This window comes from Phacochoerus africanus, chromosome 5, assembly GCF_016906955.1.
Source record: "Phacochoerus africanus isolate WHEZ1 chromosome 5, ROS_Pafr_v1, whole genome shotgun sequence".
Classification (NCBI taxonomy): domain Eukaryota; kingdom Metazoa; phylum Chordata; class Mammalia; order Artiodactyla; family Suidae; genus Phacochoerus; species Phacochoerus africanus.
The window spans coordinates 118,239,983-118,265,741 of NC_062548.1; the positions used below are offsets into that span (position 1 = coordinate 118,239,983).

Sequence of the window (25,759 nt, forward strand, 5' to 3'; positions counted from 1 at the left end):
TCATCCATAAACTGGGAACAATGGAACCTGCTTCGGAGGGTTGTGGTGAGGACTGGATGGATAAATTAACCCAAGAAGTCCTCAGAACTGTTCCTGGAATATAACAAACACTCAGAAAATATTAGCTGCTATCATCATTGATATTATTATTAAAATCTCTTCTCTAACTTAGGGAAGACAGGATAGAATAACATTTCAGGAACTCCCACTGTGGCTCGGTGGGTTAAGAACCCGACATAGTGTCCATGAGGATGCAGGTTCAATCCCTGGCCTCACTCAGTGGGTTAAGGATCCAGAGTCAACATGAGCTATGGTGTAGGTCACAGATGTGGCTCATATCCCGTGGCTGTGGCTATGGCGTAGGCTGGCACCTGCAGCTCTGATTTGACCCCTAGCCTGGGAACTTCTGTATGCCGCAGGTGTGGCCTTAAATTTTTTTTATTAAGTAAATAAAACTAAAAAAACAGAATAAAAAGCAATTTCAGAGCGAGAATGGCCCTGAAAGCCTTTGGTTTTATTTTATACTTGGAGTATGAAGCACAAACAGCTATTAAGAAATCTAAACCTGGGAGTTCCTGTCATGGCTCAGCAGTTAACAAACCCGATTAGTATCCATGAGGATGCAGGTTCAATCCTTGGCCTCGATCAGTGGGTTAAGGATCCAGTGTTGCCATGAGCTGTGGTATAGGTTGCAGACATGGCTGAGAGCCCTCATTGCTGTGGCTATGGTGTAGGCCGGCAGCTATAGCTCCAATTTGACCCCTAGCCTGGGAACCTCCATATGCCACAGGTGTAGCCCTAAAAAGACAACAACAACAACAACAAAAAAAAAAAAGGAAAAAAGAAAAGAAAGAAATCTAAATCCAAATCTAGGTAGACACATATTCCCTCTCTGATACCCAAGGACAAATCTCCAAGTAGAAACACAACCGAGCAGGTGTCATCATGACCAGCAGCAGCAGCTACAGGTTTTCAGTTTGTGTCAGACACCAGGCTAAGTGTTTCACCTGCAATCACTCATTTACTCTTTACAAAAGTCTATGAGGTTGATACAAGTATCCTTGTTCTGCAGACGCCACCAATCCTTGGCTCTTATCCAACTTGTTGACTTAGAGAAATTAAAGCACTGAGGTCTCAGCCCTTAAGTACCGTGTGTTGTCATTAGAAACAATGAAACAAATCCGAAGAAACAGAAACAAATCCGACTAGGAACCATGAGGTTGTGGGTTCGATCCCTGGCCTTGCTCGGTGGGTTAAGGATCTGACATTGCCATGAGCTGTGGTGTAGGTTGCAGACATGGCTCGGATCCCGCGTTGCTGTGGCTGTGGCGTAGGCCAGTGGCTACGGCTCCGATTAGACCCCTAGCCTGGAAACCTCCATATGCCGTGGGTGTGGCCCTAAAAAACAAAAAAAGAAATGAAAATACATTCAAGAGGAAGGTGGAACATGTCATCAGGATCATTCTAATTAAATGTTCTACATACACAGGGCAGGACTGCTGAGAAATGGGATGTGTCAGAGCGAGACTAATTCTGAACATTATTGATAAGAGAAGGATTCCATTCAATTGTGAGAAAAACACTTGTAGCAAGAGGGTAGAAAGAAAACACTGACATTTCCTGAGCGCCTGTTACATGATGTGCCTAATTTAAGTGCCTTACAGTTTTTTAAAAAATCCCTGGCCTCGCTCAGTGATTAAGGATCCGGTGTTGCCATGAGCTGTGGTGTAGGTCGCAGAGGCAGCTCAGATCCCGAGTGACTGTGGCTCTGGTGTAGGCCGGCAGCTGTAGTTCCGATTCGATCTCTAGCCTGGGAACCTTCATATGCTTCGGGTATGGCCCTAAAAACAAAAAGCAAATCAATAAGTAAATAAATATAAATTAAAACATAAAAAAAAAAAATTCCATGAGGTGTTGTCACTTCTCAGGTGAGAAAACCAGAGCTCAGAGAGGTTAATTAATTTGCCCAGGATCACTCAAGGAGCAAGGAACAGGGCCAGAAGCAGGACAAGGGAGACCCTGACTTTGGAGCCATGGCGCATATAAAGATTTGAAGCGAGAGTAAAAATATTGGGCAGGGATATGAAGAAAATAGGCTTGAGTAGAAACAGATAATTTCTATGATGGATTATGACAGAAAATTAAGTGTAACCCATGATGAAATCTGAACCAGCTCTGCGGATTGTTCCCGGGGTCGATTTCCTGGTATCGAGCTCCTTGTCTTACAGGTGAGGGGGAGCTACTGGAGGGGTTTTTGAAAAGCAGGTTTAAGAAGAAGAGAATAGCGTATTCTAGGAAGACCAATCAAGAATAATCTCCATTAAAAAAAAAAAAAGAATAATCTCCATTTGAATTTGAGTTTAGAGAAAAGAGAACAAAGACGGCCATCAAGAAAAGGGGCTGGGGGAGTTTCCTTGTGGTGCAGCCGGTTAAGGACCCAGTGTTACCACTGCAGCAGCTTGGGTTGCTGCTGTGGCGCGGGTTTAATCGCTGTCCTGGGAACTTCCACATGCCATGAATGTGGCCCCAAAACGAGAAAAGGAGCCCGGAGCAAGACCCAGGGAAATAGGAGCAGTGGGAAAAGAAAGAGGAAGGGAGAGCCAGATGGGCCAAACCAGAGGGAGCACGGCTCACAGACGAGACTGACAGCACTGAGAAGGGGCAGGTGTCCAGAGTCGAGTGACAGAAATGGGGATGGGGTGGCTCTCGGCCCACCCTGGGCCTGGAAATGGGATTAGAAGCTCTTCTGGCCACGGTGGATGGTAGTGTCTGTAACATCACTGGGACAGGAGAGGTTTGGGACCAGCCCTGAGAAAGAAGCGGATTGAGGCCAGAGGCCAGTAAAATCAGCGCGCCCGGAACCGATGACAAATGTGGAAGGCAAACAATGGAGAGAAGCTTTCCAGCACCAGCCCCCTATTTTTCAGACGTGGACTAATCACAGGCACAGGATACACCCCCACCAGGAGGTCTGTAAACAAAGGAACCCAGGGGAACCCAGCCAGCTGTATTTGAATCAATAATTTAAGTGCAAACCTCACTGGCATCCTTTGGAAGACGAGGTGACAGCCTAGAAAAATCCCTTGGATGGACTGTTTAATGAGAAAGGTATGAAGGGAGTAGACTGCATGCAGAGTCTGGCCCAGGCTATGAAAATTGTGCTGAAATTAGGACAGGGGATGTGGAGAAAAGAAAATAGCTTGACCTGTTGGATTATTAAACCCCTGTGAACTCCGTCCTTTGTTTTCACTTCCAAGAACGCTGCATGGCTCTCGGCAATGCCCGCCCCGATTCGGCTCGGCCCTCCGCCTGAGGGGCAGGGTCCTTTCCCTCGGAGCCTCTTTCTCCCCGCTTCCTGTGCTGGCTTCCGGTTCTTTGTTGATCAGCGTGGCCCAGGCCAGCTCCTGGCGGTGGTGGGGACATTTCTAAGGGAAAGGATGCTACGGGTTGTTCATCACTTTCCTCCTCCATTTTTCATCCCAGCTCAGCCATCCCTAACTCCTCTGGGGTTGAATTTTAAATCACCCCGGGGACAAGAAAATTTGGTGTGGAATCTTTAATAAGGCTTCTTTCAGCATCCTTTGAAATGAGGTGGAAAATGTATTGCGTAAGATACCCTGTGGCGCCCAGAAGCAGGTGTCCCTTCTCGCTTTAATTTACACTAACTCCTGGCCACTCCCAAGGCCTGGACCTCCCTTCCCTCATTGAGAAAATGACTCCGGTGCAGATCATACAATGAATCTTTGTTTTACTCATTGCTCAACACCCAGTATCAAGTGCTAGCAAGTACGTGGACCTTTAAACCCAGTTATCGCACGTGTGTGGCCCCAGATGGGTCTACTGAACATGTTCAGGAAATCTAAATACGAGGCACTCAACATGCCAGATTGTCCTCGAGTCTGCACTGAACTCAGCTCACAGATGCATGCTGTCTGGGTCTGTCATCTTCAAGTTGTTATTAATGTCTCAGAATTTTCAGAGCTCATCACAGCCTGTTGGATAAAATCTAGGTTTCGGCTTCTCAGCAGGGGGAGTGAAAACAAAGATCAGAGAGAAACACGATTGCCTGCTTCCTACAAAAAAATAATCATAATTACAAGGACTCCCCTGCACTGTCTCAGACACAGGGGCTGGAAGGGCTGGTCCGCCCTGCCCCTGCAGGCTTGGTTCGGGAGAACCAGGGCTGGGAGGACCATAGGTGGAATATCAGTATTTTTCCTCCCCTTGGTTCCAAAATCCTCTCCTCAGGACCTGCACCTGCTCACGCGCCCAGGGAAGCGGGTAAGAATGGATGGGCAGCTTTGTTTGGAAACAAACGAAATGTTTATCCACAGGGGACTGGCCGAATAGACCCGGGAGCATCCATGCAATGGACACGGCGCAGCAGCTAAAATGAAGGGATAAAGCGGAGCTAAGAGCATCACTCCCACAGCTCTTCAACCATATTGTTAAGGGACAAGGAGGCGACAGAAATCTCATGGCCATTTGTGTGAAACACTCTCTGGCCAAACACACTTGGCTCGTATGTAAGCATGGGGTGAAATAAGCTGTAAATGCACAAAGAAAGACCCAGAAAGACATACAGTGTGGGGACATCAGTGGTTACCTCTGGGGGAGCCTGGAGCTGGGCACCTAGGGATGAGGGGACAAGGTAGCCACCAGTCACTCTTGATTGCTTAAATTAAATAAAATTCTGAGTTCCCTGGTGGCCTAGTGGTTAAGGACTTGCCATTGTCACTGCTGTGGCTCGGGTTTGACCTTTGGCCCTGGAAGTTCTGCATGCCATGGGAAAAAGCGTGGCCCCAAAAAAGGTAATTTAAATTAAATAAAATTGAAAATTCAGTTCCTCAGACACACTAGCCTTGCTGTGTGTGTCCAATAGTCCCAAATGGCTAGTGGCTATCTCATTGGAGAGCACAGATACAGGACATTTGCCTCAGAGCTCCCCTTGTGGCACAGCAGAAACAAATCCGACTAGTCACCATGAGGTTGCGGGTCTGATCCCTGGCGTCCGTCATTCAGTGGGTTAAGAATCCGGCATTGCCGTTGCCATTGCCGTGAGCTGTGGTGTGGGTTGCAGATGCAGCTCAAATCTGGCACTGCTGTGGCTGTGGTGTAGGCCAGCAGCTGTAGCTCCGATTCAACCCCTAGCCTGGGAACCTCCATATGCTGCAGGTGCAGCCCTAAAAAGTGAAAAAAAAAAAAAAAAAAAAAGACATTTGCCTCTTTGCTGAAAGTTCTTTGGACAGCTTTAACTTAGAGCTTTAGTTTTTATTTGAATTTCCTCTCCCAACAAAAATGTTTTATGTACTCTTCATTAATTTAAAATAGATATAATTTAAAAATCTTCCCCATTTTCTCTTTCATATGCGACACCTCACAAAATCTGATGGGAATAATTTACTGTTCAAAGATTTGGAATCCAAGCGTTTAAAACACACACACACACACACACACAAACACACAGGGACTGTTTTCTGTACTTGCTCAGCTTGGCTCTCGCTGGAGCTAATTAAAGACTTGGCAGTCATCTCATTTATTCGTGCACACATGCAGGCATGCAACACAAACACATCAAGTCCATTAGACACAGATGAAAAAAAAACCCAGAACGCACAAAACCCCATCCCCTTGGGCACGTGCTCAAGCGGCCATAACAAAAGGACAAGTGTCACTTGAGTCAGTGAGCGAGTGTGCTGGGACATCAGAGACTGGAGGCATTACTGCAGTTTAGATGCTTGCCAGCAGCAGTGGGGTGTAGGTAACACGTTGACAATGAGGACAAGGAGGGCTTTCCAGGCAGTGGGAACAGCATCTGCAAAAGCCTGGAGGAGCCAAGCCCAAGGGAGCTCTCTGAGCAAAGTCAGCGGGCCAGTCTGTCCCGGGCAGCGTCAGGGAAGCCGGGGTGTCAGGGAGGGGCTGGGTGGTGAGATGCCCTCGGATGCCAGGCCAAGCGGGGAGAACTATCACTATGCTAAATAGCAGCCACCTTTCTTGGGCCTTAGAATGTGTAAGGAACTCCTTCCTGTGAGTAGATGGACGGGGTGTGGCCAGGAGGTCATGAAGAATGGGGCAGCCCTGGCAGAGCAGCAAGACAAGGCCATGAACTGGGAGCATCCAGCCGGAGGTGTGACAAAGGTGGGGGAGTCACCCTGGCTGAGTGTGCAACACAGGTGGGTGGAGCATAGTCCATCTTTAGCCCCTGGTGAAGGAGACATGGGGCGGGGAAGTCGCGGAGAAGGAGAGGCTTGGTGCGGTGTCTCCGAGGCCCCAAAGCCCCGGGGTGACATTTGGGATCAGGACCAGAGATGGGTGGGCGGGACGCCGGCTAAGCTGGGCCTTCTCCCTCCCTTTCCATGTGAGGCCACCAATCAGGGTTGACAGTTGAAGGCCAAGCGGAGGGGCTTTCTAGGGGACATTAGAGACAGGAATGGCAGGGCCTCCCAGCATCCGCACAGCCCGTGAGGCCCCGGAGGGCACCGTGTCACAGCTGTTGGCAGGGAGGTGAGTTTCAAAAGATGAAAATGGTCAGGAGGGGGAAAAACAGCAGGACTGAGAAGGTGAAGGCTCAGCAGTCAGGCCCCCGCTGGTGACCTTGTGGCCAGGTTTCCGGTAGAGCTGACCTCGGAGTCTCAATCCGAGTCAAGTGGGGAATGACTATCAGGGGAGAGGTGGGGCGGGAGCTCAGCTGCCTTGACTGCTGGTTTAGAAGCATCCGAGGAGATCACGGGAAACACTGATTTAAAAACACCACCACCAGAATGCTTGGTTTGCCTCTGCAGGGACCACAGGGACAGGAGGCCTTGGCAGGCTCAGCCCTTCCCAGGCGTGAATAATTGAGGAGCTCCAGGCTGCCTCCGATATCAGAAGCAGAGCAGAGCCTCGGGCCGGGGGTCCACTTCTGAGGTGGCCCTGAGGCCTTCTGCCTCCAGTGTGGCCTTAGGACCCTGGAGGTGTTCCGAAGCTTTGACGATAGAATTACTGCTAACAGGGCACAGGTGACATTTTATAATGTAATTGGTACTCACTTTATAAACTTTGTTTATCCATATAAGCAGTACATTGGTTACATATATTGGAAGGAAGTACTTTGTGGACCTTTAAAACCCAAGGAATCTAATAAATGCGATCAAGATGGGGGGGGGCGGTTAATGCTTATGTGCAGCACTGTCTGTAAGGAGTTCTGAGCTCCTGGTGGGATTCATTCATCTGAAATTTATCCATCTGAGTACCTGCTACTCGGTACATTGAGGCATTCAAGTTTTTTAATTCAATTTATTTATTTATTTATTCTGGGGGGGCTGCACCTGTGGCATATGGACATTCCCGGGCTAGGGGCTGAATCCGAGTTGCAATGGCTGGCCTACACCACAACCACAGCCACACGGGATCTGAGCTGCATCTGCAACCTACACCACAGCTCATAGCAACACCAGATTCTTAACCCACTGATCAAGGCCAGGCATCAGATCTGCATCCTCAGGGATATTAATTTGGTCCTTAACCCACTGAGCTACAATGGGAACTCCCCCCCCCTTTTTTGTAAGAGCACATGAACCACGGAGGATAAGAAGGCTTCCAATGGATAACTCCAATGCGCTGCCCTCAAGGGGTGTGTAGCACAGAACGTAGAATCCATCACATGAAAACAACGCATTGTTAGAAATTTCACTGGTGGTTTGGTTTAAGTTCGGAGCGAAGAACTAATAAAAAACTGGGACTTAAAATTTACCACACATTTATGCTTTCCCCATTCCCAAAATATGTCCAGTCTCCTTTGGTGGTCACCAGGCAGCCTATAAAAAGCAGGGTTACTCACCTCTAGCTTTCCAAATGAACACACAGCATCAAATATAGAAACCAGAGGAAGCTTCATTGTTACGGAGCCAAAATGATCGAAAGCAAGTGTGAGTGCTTTAAATATACAGATGAACCAACAGATCTGAGACACACACTCTGAAAGGCTGAGATTCCAACATCAATCATTCAAAAGTCCAAATATATAATCAGAGAGTCTGTCACAGCAGGAGCGGTGGTGCCGGAACACAGAACGGGCACTGTGCCCAGAGCTGCTGAAAGATAAAGCCAGGACCTGGGTGACTGTGGTGCCACAGGGAAGTTTCAGAAGCAACCCCTTTTGAAATGCAAAACAGAATTAGGAGCAAGCACCAGAATTCTGAAGAAGAAAAAAAAAAAGCAAAACAAGGGCTAGGTGGAGCCGCACTAAAAAGGCCAAGTAAGCAGCCAGGCCAAGCAGGGCCAAGACCCATTTGTAATAGTGCAGTTCTAGTGCGAGTGGGCGTACTGCGCACCTACCTGCACGAGGAAGAAAGTCCCTCCAGCAGGTTCTGCCCACATTGCAAGAAGCAAAAGGAGGAGAGTCTGAGAAAGCAGCTAAGCAGAGGGGGTCTCTGAAAGCAGAAACCCAGCTGGCCAGGGATGACTCCTTAAAGAGCTTGAAATGGTGAGTAGACATCGCTTCCTCCAAAGCAGAGCCTCGGCCTCTGGAGGGGAGGCTGCCTCTATGCTGTCATTGAATAGGGTCTGTTGATAGGAAAACATGTGTCATGACCACTCCTATTAACCTCAACAACGGCTTGCAAGTTCCCCTGCGATGAAGCAGGTTAAGGATCCGGCATTGCCACAGCTGTGGCGCAGCTCGCAGGGAGAGCGCGGGTTCGATCCCTGGGCTGGGAATTTCCACATGCCTCAGATCCCGCCCAAAAAAACCCCAAACCAAAACAAACATCAGCATCAGCTAACATTAAGCTCCCACTAGGCCTCAGGAACTGTTAAGAGGTAGGAATGCATTATTTTATTTAACCCTCCCAACAACACTGAGGCGGGGTCTATGTCCCCATCTCCCAGATGAGGAAAATGAGGCTTAGCACAGTTCAGAAACCTATCCATAGTCACACAACTGCTACCTGGGGTAGTGGGATTCCAACCCAGGCCTATGGGATGCTAGGGTCTTCACAATGAGGCTGCCAAGGAGACGCTGAGATTTATTCACTTCCTTGTGCTGTTAGACAAATAAATGCAGTTTTAGCCAGGGACTCATAGGTCTTTGTGCAGAGATGTCCCGAGCCAGCACATTATTAAGAAACAGGTGAATAATTAGGCCATTAAAGGCCGTGCATTCTTAGGAAAACGACATCCCTGCGAAGTCACAGAAGCCCCAAGGAGGAAGTGGAAAAATCAATCCTGCACAAACACCCAACCCTGTTTAGCCATCGGCCATGCCTGTGTGGATGCTGAGATGGGGCTGTGGGCCTGGTCAAGCCGGGCTGTGTTCTGACATTTACGGTCCAGCAAGAGTCAGCAATGCCAAGGGCAGTGCTCAAAAGGCCTTACACCAGATGGCCCTCTTAATGGGCCTTCTGCCCACGGCCCTGCTGGCACCATCAGCCTCCCAGCTGGCAGTGCTGGGCTGGACTTCCTGGGTCAGCTTCTTCTGCCCTCTGCTCCACACAGAAGTTTTCTAACAGCGCGCACCCGGCCAGCAGCTCTCAATGAGCGCGTTCACTGGGATGCTGGGGACCACGCTGGGCTTCGGGTGGGTAAGAGCCCGGTGCCGGCTGGCACAAATCCCTGGCTGTCTTCTGGCGCATGGACTGCCAGCGATGCAAAACAGACCTGAGATTGTTTGCATGCATGTTTTCTTCTTTTCCTGGGCTTCCTGCTGTCTTATTGCAATATAATTAACATGCCGCAGATACACGGATCTTACCAGTTCAGTGCCTTGAGTTTCAGCAACTGTTTATACACTTGTGTAACCACTACCCAAACAAGAGACAGAACATTTGGGATGCCCTCAAAGAGTTCCCCTTTCAGAGTTCCCACTGTGGTGCAATGGGATCGGAGGCATCTCAGCAGCGCTGGGATGCAGGTTCAATTCCCCAGCCCAGCACAGTGTGTTTAAGGATCCTGTGTTGCCACAGCAGTAGAGGTCACAACTGCAGCTCGGATCTGACCCCTGGCCCCAAAACTCCACACACCTTGAGGCCGGGGTGGGGAGGGGGGGAAGAGTTCCTATTTCCAATCAATCCCCTCACCACCACTATCTGATTTCTAACTTTTTTTTTCCTGGGTTTTTTTTTTTTTTTTTTGGCCTCATATGGTGGTTCCCAGGCTAGGGGTGGAATCAGAGCTGTAGCCACTGGCCTACACCCCAGTTCACGTCAACGCTGGATCCTTAACCCCCTGAGCAAGGCCAGGGATCAAACCTACGTCCTCATGGATGCTAGTCAGATTCGTTTCCACTGAGCCAAGTGGAACTCCTGACTTCTACCCTCTATATCCTCATTGATTGGTTTTTGCATGTATTCTTGCCTCATCATATCTAAAACATCATTAGAAGATGTATGATAACCAGCCACAGGCCTTTGATGATGAAAACCACTTTGGATTATATTTATGTGCTGCCATTAAAACAAATGCTCACAACACAACATGTGAAAAATACCAAATAGTTTTTAAAAGAAAGCATAAAAATCATCTGGGATCCCATCACCCAGAAATAACTACTGTTGGTATTCTAGGGGGTTTCTTTCAGGGCTAGTACACGTGCACTGATGACAGGCTGGCACTCTCTCATGTGGCATTAGCTGTTTGTTTGCTTGTTTTGGCTGCATGCAAGGCGTACATACGTTCCCAGGCCAGGGGTGGATCCCATGCCACAGAAGTGACAGCATTGGATCTTCAACTTGCCGAGCCACCAGGGAACTCCTTTTGGTTTTGTGTGTTTGTTTGTTTTTGTCTTTTGTGTTTTTCGGGCGGGATGTGGAGGGTCCCAGGCTAGGAGTTGAATTGGAGCTGTAGCTGCTGGCCCATACCACAGCCACAGCAACTGGGGATCCGAGCCGTGTCTGCAATCTACACCACAGCTCACGGCAACGCAGGATCTTTAACCCACTGAGCAAAGCCAGGGATCAAACCTGCGTCCTCATGGATACTAGTCAGGTTCATTAACCACTGAGCCACAAGGGGAACTCCGGGAACTCCATTTTTTTAATTTTTAATTTTTTGGTGGCATTAGCTTTTGTTCGTTTTTCTTTTTAGCCATACCTGTGGCACATGGAAGTTCCCAAGCTTGGGGCTGAATCAGAGCTGCAGCTGACATCTATGTCACAGCCACGGCAACCCTGGATCTGAGCCTCATCTTCCACCTACGAAGATCCAACACCCAGATCCTTAGCCTGCTGAGCGAAGCCAGGGATTGAACCTACATCCTCTGGGAGACAACATCAGGCCCTTAATCAATTGAGCCATAACAGTAATCTGGCATTCACTTTTTTGGTAAATAATAAAGGTTATTGCTGCTGACCTAAGAGTAGACCATTTAGAGTTGCCTTGTGAAAGCAGCTCCATTAAAAATCAACCTGCAATTTCAAGCACCAACTGTGGTGGTTCATTGGAGGCTGACATCTAAATTCACTGTTTGTTTTCTTCGGTGGGGTATATCTAACGCTTGCCCCCAGCCACTGGCAGTCACATGACCTCTCCTGGTACCCAGTTTCACAGCTCAGAAGGACAGTGACTAGCTCCTTGAGACACACCTGCCTCTGCAAGGTGAATAATGCATCTGCCATTAAATCAAACCACCTGTAACAGAACCTCCAAATCTGATAATCATTCCTGCAGCCACTTTAACAAAAATGCAGTCACAGACACGGGCTTTTTTTTTTATGTCCACGCCCATGGCATATGTAAGTTCCCGGACCAGGGACTGAATCAAAGCCGTAGCTGCTGCAATGCCAGATCCTTTAACCCACTGCACGGGATGGGAATCGAACCTGTGCCTGCACAACAATGTGAGCAGCTGCAGTCAGATCCTTAACCCATTGCGCCACAGCAGGAACTCCAAAAGATAGCACTTTAATAACAGTCTTAAGTAGAGGAGTTTTCTAAAGATTCTAAGAATATGATGATATCAGTTTCTGGGTCTCCTTTTATATACGTTGCAAGCAATACGGTGACAAATGCGGAGCCCCCATCGTGACTCAGCGGAAATGAATCTGACTAGGAACCATGAGGTTGCCGGTTCCCTGGCCTTGCTCAGGGGGTTAAGAATCCAGCGTTGCTGTGAACTGTGGGTTGCAGATGCGGCTTAGATCTAGCGTTACTGTGACTATGGGGTAGACCGGCAGCTACAGCTCCAATTTGACCCCTAGCTTGGGAACCTCCATATGCTTCGGGTGAGGCCCTAAAAAGCAAAAATAAATAAATAAATAAAAATAAAAATAAAATAAATAAGGTGACAAATACTGTCATCATCCTGGCCTGCTTTATGCTCCAGAACGCTTTTCACCTTGCAAAACTCTGTACCCACTAAACAACTCTCCAGACCCCAACTCCTCAGCCCCTGGCAACCACCAGCTCACTTTCCGTCTCTTGTTAGTTGACTATCTGGCACCTCATATAAGCGAAATCATCCAGGGTCTGTCATTTTGTGACTGGCTTATTTCACTTAGCATAATGTCCTCAGGGTTCATTCATTTTGTGGTATGTCAGAATTTCCTTCCTTTTTAAGGTTAAAATATTCCACTGCGTGTTTGTTCATTCATCTGTCAATATATACTTAGGTAGCGTCCACCTTTGGCTGGTTTAAATGATGCTGCTATGGACATGGGTAGGCCAACATTTGCTTGAGGTCCTGCTTTCACTTCCTCGGGTATATATACAGAAATTGGATTGCTGGATCATATGGTAATTCTGCCTTGAATTTTTTCCTTTTTTATTTTTAGGGCCACACCCATGGCATACAGAGGTTCCCAGGCTAGGGGTCTAATCGGAGCTGTAGCCGCTGGCCTAGGCCACAGCCACAGCAATGCCAGATCCTTAACCCACGGAGTGAGGCCAGGGATCAAACCCGCAACCTCATGGTTCCTAGTCGGATTCGTTTCTGCTGCGCCACGACAAGAACTCCCTGTTTTTAATTTTTGGATGAAGTGCCATTCTGTTTTGCAGAGTGGCTATACCATTTTATATTCCCACCAGCCGTACACAAGGGTTCTAATTTCTTCACACCCTCACCAACACTTGTTATTTCCTGGTTTTTTGATAACAGCCATCCTCATCAGTGTGAAACAGCACATCACTGCCGTTTTGATTTGCATTTTCCTAATAATTAGTGATATTAAGCATTTTTTCAAGTACTTGCTGGTCATGCATACATCATCTTTGAAGACATGTCTATTTAAGTCCTTTGCCCATTTTTTGTTGTTGTTGTTGTGGCTGCACCCTGCAGCCTATGGAGGTTCCTGGGCGAAGGGTCAAGTTGGAGCTGCATCTGTGACCTAGACCATAGCCACGGCAACACTGGATCCGAGCCACATATATGACCTCCACTGCAGCTTACAGCCACAGTAAAACCTTGATCCACAGAGCAAGGCCAGGGATCCTCAGAGAGACGACACTGGGTCCTTAAACGGCTGAGCCCCAATAGGAACTCCTCCTTTGCCCATTTTTAAATCAAGTTGTTTTTCTGTTGTTGAGTTGTAGGCAGTCTTTATATATTCTGGATGGAAATCCCTTATCAGATATACGATTCACAAATATTCTCATGGTCCCCATTCTGTGGGCTGCCTTTTCACTCTCTGGGTAGTGTCCTTTGGTGCACAAAAGTCTTAAATGTAGATGCAATCCAATTAATAATAGTGTTTTAAATAAGAGTCCTTTTGGAATAAAAGAGAATAGGGTTGGGAAAAAAGACAGATCTGGTTCTTTTCTTAGTTATGCCACTTAAGGCGCTGGATGACCCTGGACAAGGCATTTAGTTTCTCTGAACTTTGGTATCCTTATCTGACAATGGGAGAGGGGAGAAGAATGTCTCCCACACAGGACTCTCGTGAAACCTGAACGTACAGAGAGCCGGAATCACAGCGCCCAGCACTGGCTCTTATCCACACCTCCCCCCCGCATACCGGTCAGCATCCCTCTGCGCAACAGGAACCCCAGGACAGACACCGTCTGAGTTAACAAAGGGAGCATTAACCCCATCTCATCAACGAGGAAACGGATGCAAGGCCAGGTTACATGAAGGACCCGAGACCCCAGTCCTGTGTTACGACTAAGATCTTTGGAAAATTCCTGCTGGGGAGGCACCCCCATCCCTCCTGTCTCACCCAGTTGCCCCAACCCATTTGTAGACGTTAAGAACAGAGAAGCTCTTAAGGACCAGGCAGCCCAGTTCTGCCAGCTTATGACGGTGAACCCACACGAGAGGGAGGTTGAGACTCTTGCCCTGATTCACACAGCAACAGAGTCTGACTCAGCCCTGAAGGCCCCCCTCCTCCGGCCCTGCCCCCGCCGCAGAAAAGAACGTCCCTGGGGAAGCAGAAGGAGGCCTTGCAGGACGTCCAGCACCACCCACTCCTCTCCAGAACACTCGGCCCTGTTCTTCTCCCACAGGGCTGTCTGGCGGGGAAGAGGACATTCCCAGCGGTTCTGTGCAATAGCTTTGGGGTGAAAGGACTCAAGACAGCAAGGCAAGTCCACTCTACTGAGCACCACTGGCCCTGGCCCGCTAGGAGGACCAGCCCCCTCTCGAGGGGTTTGATGGAACCAATGGGACCGCCGAGGTAGCTTTTCCCTTTTCTACCGTCTGTATAGCACCCTCAGCCCAGGTCAGCGCACCTGCTATTCCTTGTGGTGCCCCTGAACTTCAGCCCTGAGACCAAAGGCGCCCAAGGCTGCAGAGAGCTTTATCCAGGAACATTCTGGCCAGGTGCTTCGAAGCCGCGACAAACAGACATTTCCTTGCTTTTGCCTCAAAAAAGCCTTTTTATCTTTCCCTGTTCTGTGAAAGAATAATGCACAAACGATATGAATGGAAAGCAAAATGAAGATTTACTCATAATTATGCTACAAAGTGACCTTTCTTTTGGAAGAAAATGATGGTAACGTTTATTCTAAGTGCCACAAACCAAGAAAGAAATATGCAGGAACTGCCTTAACCATCTCGTCGGTAGGCCAAGTGGCTGTTGCTCATGACTAACACCATGAAAGTCTGGAGGAAAAGCCAAATGGTTATATTCTGGCATATTCTTAACGGCCACACCGCTGGTGTGTGGAAGTTCCTAGGCTAGGGGTCAAACCAGAGCTGCAGCTGTAACCTACAGCCACAGCAATGCCAGATCTGAGCTGCATCTGCAACCTACACCACAGCTTGCAACAGTGCTGGATCTTTAACCCACTGAGCGAGGCCAGGGATCAAACCAGCATCTTCGCGGATACTTTGTTGAGTTCTTAACCCACTAAGCCACAATGGGAACTCCTGGTATATTCTTTATTCTATACAAAATTATGGTCGATGCAGGAAGGCATAGTAAGATGATAAAATACTATTGTCACTACAGGATTCTCTCTGACCTTAGAGAGATTCCCCAGCTCACCATCCCTGGTACCTCAGAAAACTGGGCCGCCAGGTAGGTATGATGGATGAAGGCGCATGTAATTATCTTATAGTTCAATGCCAACATGTGAGCTCTTACGACAGACCAAAAATCTCTCCTAGATCCTAGGGAAAACAAAGAAAATTAAGGTAGAGGTTGTGTCCTCAAGAGGTTCACAGATCGAGTGTGTAAAGAAATAAATGGCATGCAGTGTGACAAATAAGTGACAAAAATAACAGCAAATTATAAGATACAGTGGGGACACAGAGAAGGCGTGGCAGAGGCTGCAGGGCTCTGGATTTTTCCAGCATCTACCCTGTATGATTCTGCTCTTGAAACACACCTTCCGCACAAGGAGGGAAAAGCTAGGGGGAACTGGGGAAGGAATGCATTGCTTTATTACAAGAGATCTTCAGTCAAGGTCTCTGTAAATGTTCTTGTACCTTAGGGCTTCCTCGTCACACCATTTATAAACGTTAAAGTACCATTCACCTAAAAAGAAAGTTGGGACATGAAGAAAAGTCTCTCTGAATAGTTACGATGAAGCTTGGAGCCCTGCCAAGCTCAGCATCTAAGATTCCGGGCTCTCAGATTCCTTGGTCCTTCTATAGGGTAATGAGCATGTTAGCATTTGAGCCCAGGATGCCTAATTCTCAGACTCATAGGCAGACTACGGAACGCACCTTAGGGCACTAAACCTCATCCAGCACCCACATTCCTAGATGTCAAGGCACAAAGAGACTATGTAACAATCTACGAAAAATACTCAGCTTGGAATTCTTCTCTTGTGGTGCAATTTGTTGTTTGGCACAAGACCCTTGCTATTGCCATCAGGTACAAAAGCGGTGTTTTAATCTCACATGCAGCTCTCCAAACACTGGCTTAGGAGACCATGGAGAGAAGGAACTTGGACCAGCTGCACGACCTTGGGCCCGTTCTTGGTCTCCGCATCTCTGTGTTCCCCAGCTCAGCCATAGATGTAATGCCATCCACCACCCAAGGGTTGTTCTGAGTGGAGATAATGAACAGAAATGACAGACTCAACAGTGCTTTATTTTACTAATGCATAAGAATTTAGCATAGTCGGACCTGAAGACGTCGCATCTGTCCTCTTTGTGGTTTAATTGATTTGCTTATCTTTCTGGTGCAGGAATGGGAGGGCCACGGTCATGGACGGCCAATCGGCAGATGGCCTCTAGGAGACAGGAGAGCACTCAACAGCATGAGCACGATGGCTGGCGCCTCTCGGGGCCCCCTCCTGGCAGGCAGACTTCCCAGAGGCAGGTGCCCAGCTTGCCAATCTTGCAGCAGCTCTAGTTTGACATTCTCTTTTGTTTTTTGGGTTTGTTTTGTTTTGTTTTGTTTTGTTGTGGGTTTTTTTTTTTGTCTTTTTAGGGCCACACCTGTGGCAACTGGAGGTTCTCAGGCTAGGGGTCGAATCAGAGCTACAGCGGCTGGCCTACACCTCAGCCACAGTAACTCGGGATCCGAGCCTTCTCTGTGACCCACACCACAGCTCACGGCAGCGCTGGATCCTTAACCCTCTGCTTGAGGCCAGGGATCAAACCTGCATCCCAATGGATACGAGGTGGATTTGTAACCTGCTGAGCTACAACGGGAACTCCTGGTTTGACATTCTTACGGCCAGATCCTCTGTCTAGGGATTCTACACCATCTAAATATGACACAGGCAACCTCATAAGCAGGCATTATCACTGATTCTGGAGAGGGTGTGGCCATGCTCCTGAAGCATCCACAGGAGTTGGTCAGATGGTGAAACTACCCCCTTTCATAGGTAAATGCTCTGTAATGTAAATGCATGTACGTCGATATTTCCTCATTTGACCTGCTCACTATACAAAGCAGACTAATTATCTATCCCCATGTCATACAGGAAGGAACGGGCTCAGAGAGAGAGGAACTAACATCTAGGGTCCTGTGGCTAGAAGATGGCCCCTGGAGACTTGGACCATGGTCCCCCAACACACACACAGGGCCCAGCCCTGACACCCCCTCTCTGAGACAGCAGTCCCTGCTTCCAGACTGGCTGGACCTGAAGAGATAGGGAAGGAGTTTGGTTTTGTTTTTTCGTTTTTGTTTTTGGCCACAGCAGCAGCATGAGGACGTTCCCAGGCCAGGGATCAAAACCTCGCTGCGGCAACAAGCCAAGCCACTGCAGTAACAATGCCAGATCCTTAACCTGAGGAGCCAACAGGGAGCTCCAGGAAGGCGTTTTAGTTCACAGATAAACTATCAGAAAAGCGGAAGGTCCTTCTGTGAATGGAAGGCCCCAGACTCGGGTCCTTGGTCCTCCAGGCCAAGCACTGGCCGTGTTACGAGCACTGAGATGCGTGTCCACGCTCCGCTGTTTTTCCTGCCGTCACTGGCACTGACCCACTCTCCTGACCTCTCTCACCTCGTTTCCTCATCTAGGTTCCCCAGACTCTTCCCAGGGCCCTTTCTCCCTCTGACAAAGCAAAAAAGTGATAAAAGAGGGGGCAGCAACTCCAACCAAAAGGGGGGGCTCCCAGCTTCCCCATCGACCAGCCTGGGACCAAGGAGAAGGCACGTTCCCACGGGGCTCCAGCCCTGACTCGTGTGCTCTCCTCTTTTCCCAAACCAACACCGACTGTGCAGTACGCTGAGCCCTGCAAAGGAAAGACCCGTGTTCTCTGAAATACTCAGAACATTCTAAGGACAGCAGTGGCGGGGGGTGGGGGGGGTGGGGGGGGAGGGAGTGTGCATCCGCAGTCTGAAGCTGGAAGGGCCGAGGTTCAAATCCCAGCCCCATCACACAACTGTGGAGCCGAGGTGGGTCCCTGAAACCCTCAGACCCTGAGTTTTCTCATTTCTTAAATGAAAATGATAATTCCCAACTCCTCGAATTTGGGGAGGATTTCATCAGTAAACACCCAAAAGGTCCTTGGCACATAACCTGCAGCGCTCATAGCTGGATCCAAGGAAGGAAACAAAGTAATAATAATTGCATGGTTATTCAAAACACAGTTGAGGCTGAACTAACACATAGAGGGTCAGAAGTCACAAAGAAATAGCTTTTTGAAATGACCTCTAGCTCAGGATTCCTGCTTTCGGCAAGGTTTCTGAGCACCTACTCTGTATCAGGCAGGGCTCCCAGCTGGAAAGGTGCGGGGGGTGGGGGGAGACAAGGCAAGGGAGCTCCCTGCTTTGCCGGGGCTACACAGACAAGAGAAGTGTTAGCTTGTGGTCAATGGCCAGACCGTGAGTGCATTGAAATAAGGCACATGAATGAGAGGGACCCACAGCCTCCCTGGGTTGAGGCAGGAATGCCGTCTCCAGGGAGCAACCTCTTCAAAGACTCATACTCCTTCGGGGAAGGAGAAATAACATCGGCAGCTGCAAAGGGAGCTTAGGGCAAACCAGGAAGGAAGCTGAGAGCAGGGCCCGCAGCAGTTTCAGAGGGAGGGGTCAGAATCCCTGAACTTGCATTTGGACTGGTCTTCCTACTCTACACACTGGGATGGGGCTGATAAAGGGACCCATGTTTTCAAAAGAATAATTTAGACCGATATTTATTAAATAGCTCCTTTAAAAAAATTTTTTTTTTTTTGCTCTTTTTTAGGGCCGTACCTGCAGCAAATGGAACTTCCCAGGCTGGGGTCAAGTTGGAGCTGCAGCTGCCGGCCTACATCAGAGCCATAGCAATGCAGGATCCTTACCCACTGAGTGAGGCCAGGGATTGAACCCACATCCTCATGGATACTAGTTGGGTTTGTAACCTGCCGGGCCACAACAGGAACTCCTGAAATATCTCCTTTTTAAGGAGGAATTCAGGGAGGAATTTCTTTCAGATCTTAGCCTCTCAAAAAGCTTTATTTGTCCTAGGCAATTGCACTAAATTTTTTTTTATATATGCTTTGAGTCTTGCAAATGATTTTTCTCCTCTCTTGGACTATAGGAAGCTCAAAACTGAACTTGCAGGAGGGTTGGTTTGTAGGTCTTTTTTCCCTGATACAACTTTATTTTTGGCTTTTCCTTTTTTCCTGTTTTACTCTTAAATTTTCTTTGCATTGATCTCTTTACTTACTGTAGCACGTGTGTGTGTAAAATATATGCTCCAAATCCTCTTTAGAACAACTTAGATTATAACAGATTTACTACTCCAGATAACTTAGCACTTTTTTTTTTTTTCTTTTTAGAAAGAAAAAGCAGCACATGAAAGTTCCTAGGCTTGGGGTTGAATCAGAGCTGAAGCTGCCGGCCTGCATCATAGCCACAGCAATGCCAGATCCAAGCTGTGTCTGCAAACTACACAACTCACGGCAACCCTGGATCCCAGGCCCACTGTGTGAGGCTAGGGATCGAACCCAGATCCTCATGGATTCGTTTCCACTGTTCCATAGCAGGAGCTCATAGCACCTATTTCAAAAAGAACTATTTTTTATATCTGCTTATATAACACACATTTTTTTCTCTGATGGGAATTGTTTTAAAGTTTCAATTCACCTTATCCCCACCTGCACCCTTCCCACTCACGGAGTCCTACTGCTCTTTTTAAGGGGCAAACATCTTCCATTGCACGTGCGTAACTGTGACTGGTCCAAAGTTGTCTTACCCCTTAGGTTACTACCTGTGACCTCAGCTTCTATCTCCTCTTCTTTCCTTCATTTTCCCATGACCCCTCCCCCACTCTGCGCTGTGCCCCCTGTTTCATTTCTTTAAAACATCCATTGAGCAAATCAGCAATTTGACCGTTTGAAACTCTTCACTGGCTCCTACTGCTCACAGGGATAAGTGAAAACTTCTTATCCTGACAAAATCTCCTTCTCCATCCAACATAATTCTCCACCTCAATTTTGCCCAGCACCAGACAGCTGCCCTAAACTGTCCCTGGACGTGTCTTCTGTTTCCCCACCTCCAACTACTTACTCACATGGCTGGTCTACCGGGCACAAGCCCCCCACCACCCCCACCATTGGGGGGGTGGCCCCCACTCCCCACCCCCAATCCAGCCCTTAGAACCTCACACTGACACCTGCTCTCCTCAAAAGCCTCCCAGATGGCTCCACCTCCCAAGGGTCTATTCCACTTCAAGATAGTGCTAGCGGAGCATCTGAAGAGTAACTCCAGTCCACCGGTGTCATTTTACTGACTCTGCCGGGTTTCGTTTTGTTTTGCTTTGCTTTTTAGGGCCACATCCGCAGCACACGAGGTTCCCAGGCGAGGGGTGGAATCGGAGCTGCAGTTGCCAGCCTACACCACAACCACAGCAATGCCAGATCTGAGCTGTGTCTGCAACCTATGCCACAGCTCACAGCAACACCGGATCCCTAACCCACTGAGCAAGGCGAGGGATTGAACCCGCAACCTCATGGATACTAGTTGGATTTGTTTCCGCTGCACCACAAGGGGAACTCTCCAAATCTGCCTTTTACTGTGTAATTTTTTACAGGTTTTACGACTCATTTGCCCACGGAAACTGTCATCTTCCTGATGGAAAGAACTTTCATACATTTTTTTTATCCCCCATGATGTCACATACAGCCAACACTCCACAAATGGTTTATGTCTATTTCCGTCAACGCACAAAGCATAAAGCAAAGAACAGGCAAATGGTTAAATCCTCAATAAATAAAGTACTCATACTCATGTGACAGTTTGCTAAAATGCAAAAGGTTCGAAAACATAGGAAGTGTTTAACGTCACTAGTAATTAAAAATACAGGTTAAAATGATAGGATTTTTCTATCAAATTGCAAAAGTTAGGAAGAAATCTCAATCTGTAATGCTTTTGAAAGTGCAAGGAGATAGGTGCTCTCAAAACTGCTAGAGGGAGTTCCCGTCATGGCGCAGTGGAAACAAATTGAACTAGGAACCATGAGGTTGAGGGTTCGATCCCCGGTCTCACTCAGCGGGTTAAGAATCCTGCCTTGCCGTGAGCTGTGGTGTAGGTCACAGATGTGGCTCAGATCTGGTGTTGCTGTGGCTGTGGTGTAGGCTGGCTGCTATAGCTCTGAATGGACCCCTAGCCTGGGAACCTCCATATGCCTCAGGTGGGGCCCTAAAAAGACAAACAAAACAACACAAAACCAAACATGCTAGTGGGAGTATAATCAATACAAATTGAAAATAATTTGACCACATGTAACAAAGCTTTAAAATACTTATATGCCTTGATCAACCCATTTGGAGGGTTATAACCAAGGGAACTATTTCAAAGTTCAGAGAAAGCTTTGGGCACCAGGTACTCCTCCCAGGGTTATAATGAATCTTTATGAACAACTTAAATGTATAATAAAGAAATTATATATCCATTCAGTGGACTGTTCCAGAACATTAAAATGGCATTAAAGGGCAGCCAGTAATTTTGTATTAACTTGGGGGTGGGGGAATGTTTATAGTCTAATGTTAAGTAGAAACAAATAGAAAACAAAATTAGGTAAAATGAATAATTCTAACTATATAAACAAATGCATGGAGGCAAAGAGTGTACAAACAGTAGAAGCAGTTGTGCTTGTTTATAGTTTACTGTATTTTCCAGATTTTCTAGAAGAATTGGAAGACTACCAGAAAAAAAAAAAAAAAAAGATGCTTTTCAAAGCAGATTTTTCTTTTGCTTATACCAGGAACAGCATCACAAACACTGCTATTAGGCTTATGTGACATAAGTTTTTATTTTTATTTTTGCCCCTTTCTATAAATTAAGAAACAGAGAGAAGAGAGAGTTGAAGAACGCGAATGAGAACATGGCAGCAGGTGTCTCGTCCTGAATGATCCTGAGCAAACAGGCTCAGAAAGTCAGGTCCAAAGTTACCTGAGGGGCAGGGCCACCACCGTGACCAGGGTGACGCTCCAAGAGCAGGTGAGAAAGAGAAAAGAAAGGGCAAGAGCAGGTGAGCACAAGTCTGAGGGATAATTTATGTAACAACAGAAAGGGCGGGGCTTCTAGTCGGCAGGACTGTGGATGGGTTTTTCCCCTTCTCCCTTTTCTAGAGTCTCTATAAGGAGATAGTAACTTTTTATTTTTATTTACAAATAAAATTCATAAATAAATGTCCTCTTGCGTAAGAGGAAAACTGCAGCTGTTTGAATTTCCTGAACTGGGAGCAGCGAGAAAGAGAAAACGCTTCGCTCACCCTGCCCCCCTCCTAAGGGGAGTAAGGGAGATGGGGGGGAACAGACCACACATCTCCCCCCTCTCCCCCCAACAAGCCCTACACTGCACCCTGGGGCTGCCTTCGGATTTGAGCGGCGAGGTTGAAGCATGGGGGTGTGTGGGTGTGTGGGTGTGTGTGTGTGTGTGTGTGTTGTGTGTATGTTCTGGGAGTCTCCTGCGATGAGAACAGCAGGATCCAGGGTGCCATCTGCAAAGGTGAGCCTCTGTACCCCACCCTGTACATCTCCACGCCACCCACAGCAGTCACACACGTGTGCTGTGCCATGCGCATGGACAGAAAGTTGGGCGCCGCTGCTGGGTTGCTATTTTCCCTACAGTCCGCTTTCTCAATCACAGAGCATGGGGAACGGCAGATGCTGGGGATGAGGCAGCACCTAGAGGCGAGGGATTCGTTAGAGCAGCTTCTGTGTTAGCGGGATGGGGCCGCTCAGGCGCTGGTTGTGGGCACGTCCTTTCCCAATCGTCCTGGGGGCCGGCTGCCCTAATTCTGGAGGGTGGCGCTTCTTAGAGACCTCAGCCTCCCCTGGTGGGGAAGTGGGGCGCCCTAGGCGGGACCATCCCGGGGAAAGGGATGGGGAAACTTTTAGTTATATAATTCCAACACACACACACACACACACACACACACACACACACACACCCCTAATGGGAATCCATTTTTGCACAGAATCTGCCCACCATCTTCCGAGCCTCGGTACCAGGTGCTTTTTATGTTCGAGGTGCCTTGTCCACCTGCGTTGATGATGGTGGGGAGTAAAGGAGACGGGGGGGGAGTCACCTGCGTCTTCTCAGAGAGCCATTTCCAGAAAGGGACCGGGGTTGAGGAATGAGTGACAAGGGAGGAGGCAGCTGGAGAGGGTCTGATGAGGGGAAGCTGCTGTAGTGCAGCGGGTAGAAGGGCTACGGAGGGCGAGGGGCGCACTGGGTTTAAGGGGAGTGGGAGGTGACGCAACCCAGCATCCTCAGGCGCTGGCAGAGAGGAAGAGAGACGGGTAAAGGCCCAAGAAGACCTGAAGGGCACAGGCCCTGTGAGGGCAGAACCTCTTCTAACGCACCATCACATCCCGTGTCCGGCTTTGAGGTTCATACAGACCTGGGAGGTAGACGGGCTGTCCTCTTTCTAGACAGGGATGAAGTCCCTTGAGACAAACCCACTGGTCTAAGGTGACTCTGGTTGAGGTGGGCCGACCCCAGGCCTAGGATTCTTTCTGTCAAATGGCGCTGTGTTCTTCAGCAAAGACAAGTGGCCTTTATTCCCCCACAGACAAAAGGAAGAGGATGGGGGAAACTGAGGACACAGGAGGCCTGCGGTGCAGGGACAGAGGTAAGGGGAGGAGGGGACAAGGGGGGAGAAGAAGTACATCTGTCCAGGATCAGCCTGCAGCTGAGAGGCGGCAGCGGGAGTGAGATTATACACATTGATAACGGGTCCCATAACCAAGGTGGATGGTCCAGGGACAATTTTACCTAAAGCTCTTAGGTGACTGGTGGCACTACAAGCAGGCCTCACTGCCCATTGGTTAATAACAGCCCTGGTGGCATTTACCATGAACCTCAGGGGAGGGAGGGGCCCTAGGCTAGGAAGCCTCAGTTGTCACTTTGCCCTTTCCCATCTAACTGTGTCACCTTAGACAAATCACTTGGGAAATAACCAAATATAAGAAGTCTAGGATTGTAAATCAACTATAAGAGGAAAAAAAAAATCTTACAAAAAAACCGCAAGCCTATGATTCTCTACCTTCCCAAGCTCCCCATCCGCATCTTTTCTCATCACTCTGTTGCTTCTGAGGAGAGAATGATGATAAGTCTGACATGAGTCTTTTCTGCTCAGGAAAGTCAAGAAAACACTAAAATGCAGGCCAGTGAGCCTTCCCGTTGCCGAGTGAGCACCTCCGCACCTCCTAAGACATGGCTTTGTGCTAAGCTAAGCGAGACTCAGTAATTGTCTCCCAACCAGCACTGGTGTGACGTTGCTGCAGGCAACTGCCCAGAGGATCCCTTCATCAGACCCTTTCTACAAATGATTCTGGGGTAAGTACCCTCTCTGTTTGCATCTGGAGGAATAAGAATATATTATAAGAAAGAACTGAAAATCTGTACTGTACCCCCAAACAGCACCCAGATAGGCCAGCTTCCCCGTTCACCTTTCTGTACCATCCAACTCGCCCTTGACTTGCTTCACACAACAGAGGCAGACTGAGACCCCCAATGTCCAGGGATCCTGCGATCCGTCATCCAACCGTCTCGACTAAGGGCCACGAGTGACCCAGAAGAGCCAAGGTTCCTAATTCTTACCCATCCTGATGAGCCTTGTCCTAACTCCTTCCCCACTGCAGGTGCCCCTGCAGTCACATGCTTTTGTCAAGTGATCTGCAGCTTTAGGCTGCTCACTCTGCAGAAAATGGGGGGAAAACAGAGAGTAAGAAAATATAGCTCTCTCCTGGGAACCTCACAACCTCCTAGCTTATAAAACACAATGCTTTGCTCCCTCCCCGAAGAGTGCCCACTGGCCAGCAGAACAAGCTCGAAGCCAACCTCCCCTCCCACCCCCCCCCCCCCCCCCCCCCCGCCCATCCAAGAGAAATGACACTTGCTGAAGGGACCTGCTGAGGTTTCCACGTGGTTCAGAAATGCAGATGTGTAACCAACGGAGCAGGAAAGGAGACTGATTAAAAGGCTGAGTATCTCTGAATTGTGAAGCCCACCGACTGCTGCGCCTTTGCTCTGTGCTCTCTCTCAGCTTCCTGTGCCTCCAAGAAACTTTGTGACTCACAGTCTGTTTGCAGAGCGAGGCAGCTGAGCAGCCTTGGCGATGGGTTAAATTGAGAATGTGCTTTTCTTCCAACACTTACCCCTCAGATGCCACCTGAGCCCCCACCTGACAGTGAGGCTGGGAGCTGAGCATAGCTCCAGCTCTCTTGCTGACCCTAAATAGCTGCCGAAGCCTGCGTTCTGCTGGACTTAATGTCCATGGGGATCCTCTCTCTCCTTTTGTCTGTCTGTCTGTCTGCTTCTCTCTCTCACACACACACACCAGCTCAAAACATCTGTAATGCAGCTGATTTCTAAACCGGTCTGGGTCTCCAGTGCCCCATTCCTCAGAACTGCAATCTGGGACCCAAAGGGCTCTTTTCTTTACCCACACTGCCTCCAAAACCAGATGAATTCCTGTACATTTTCAAAGCAGAACAGTGGATCATGAAGGTCTG

General features: G+C 48.4%; 1 protein-coding gene across 1 annotated transcript in view; it reads right to left on the reverse strand.

Moving 5' to 3' along the window:
• EFR3B (EFR3 homolog B) overlaps positions 1-25,759 on the reverse strand; it is an 83,179-nt gene that overhangs the window by 56,570 nt on the left and 850 nt on the right. The window lies entirely within an intron of this gene.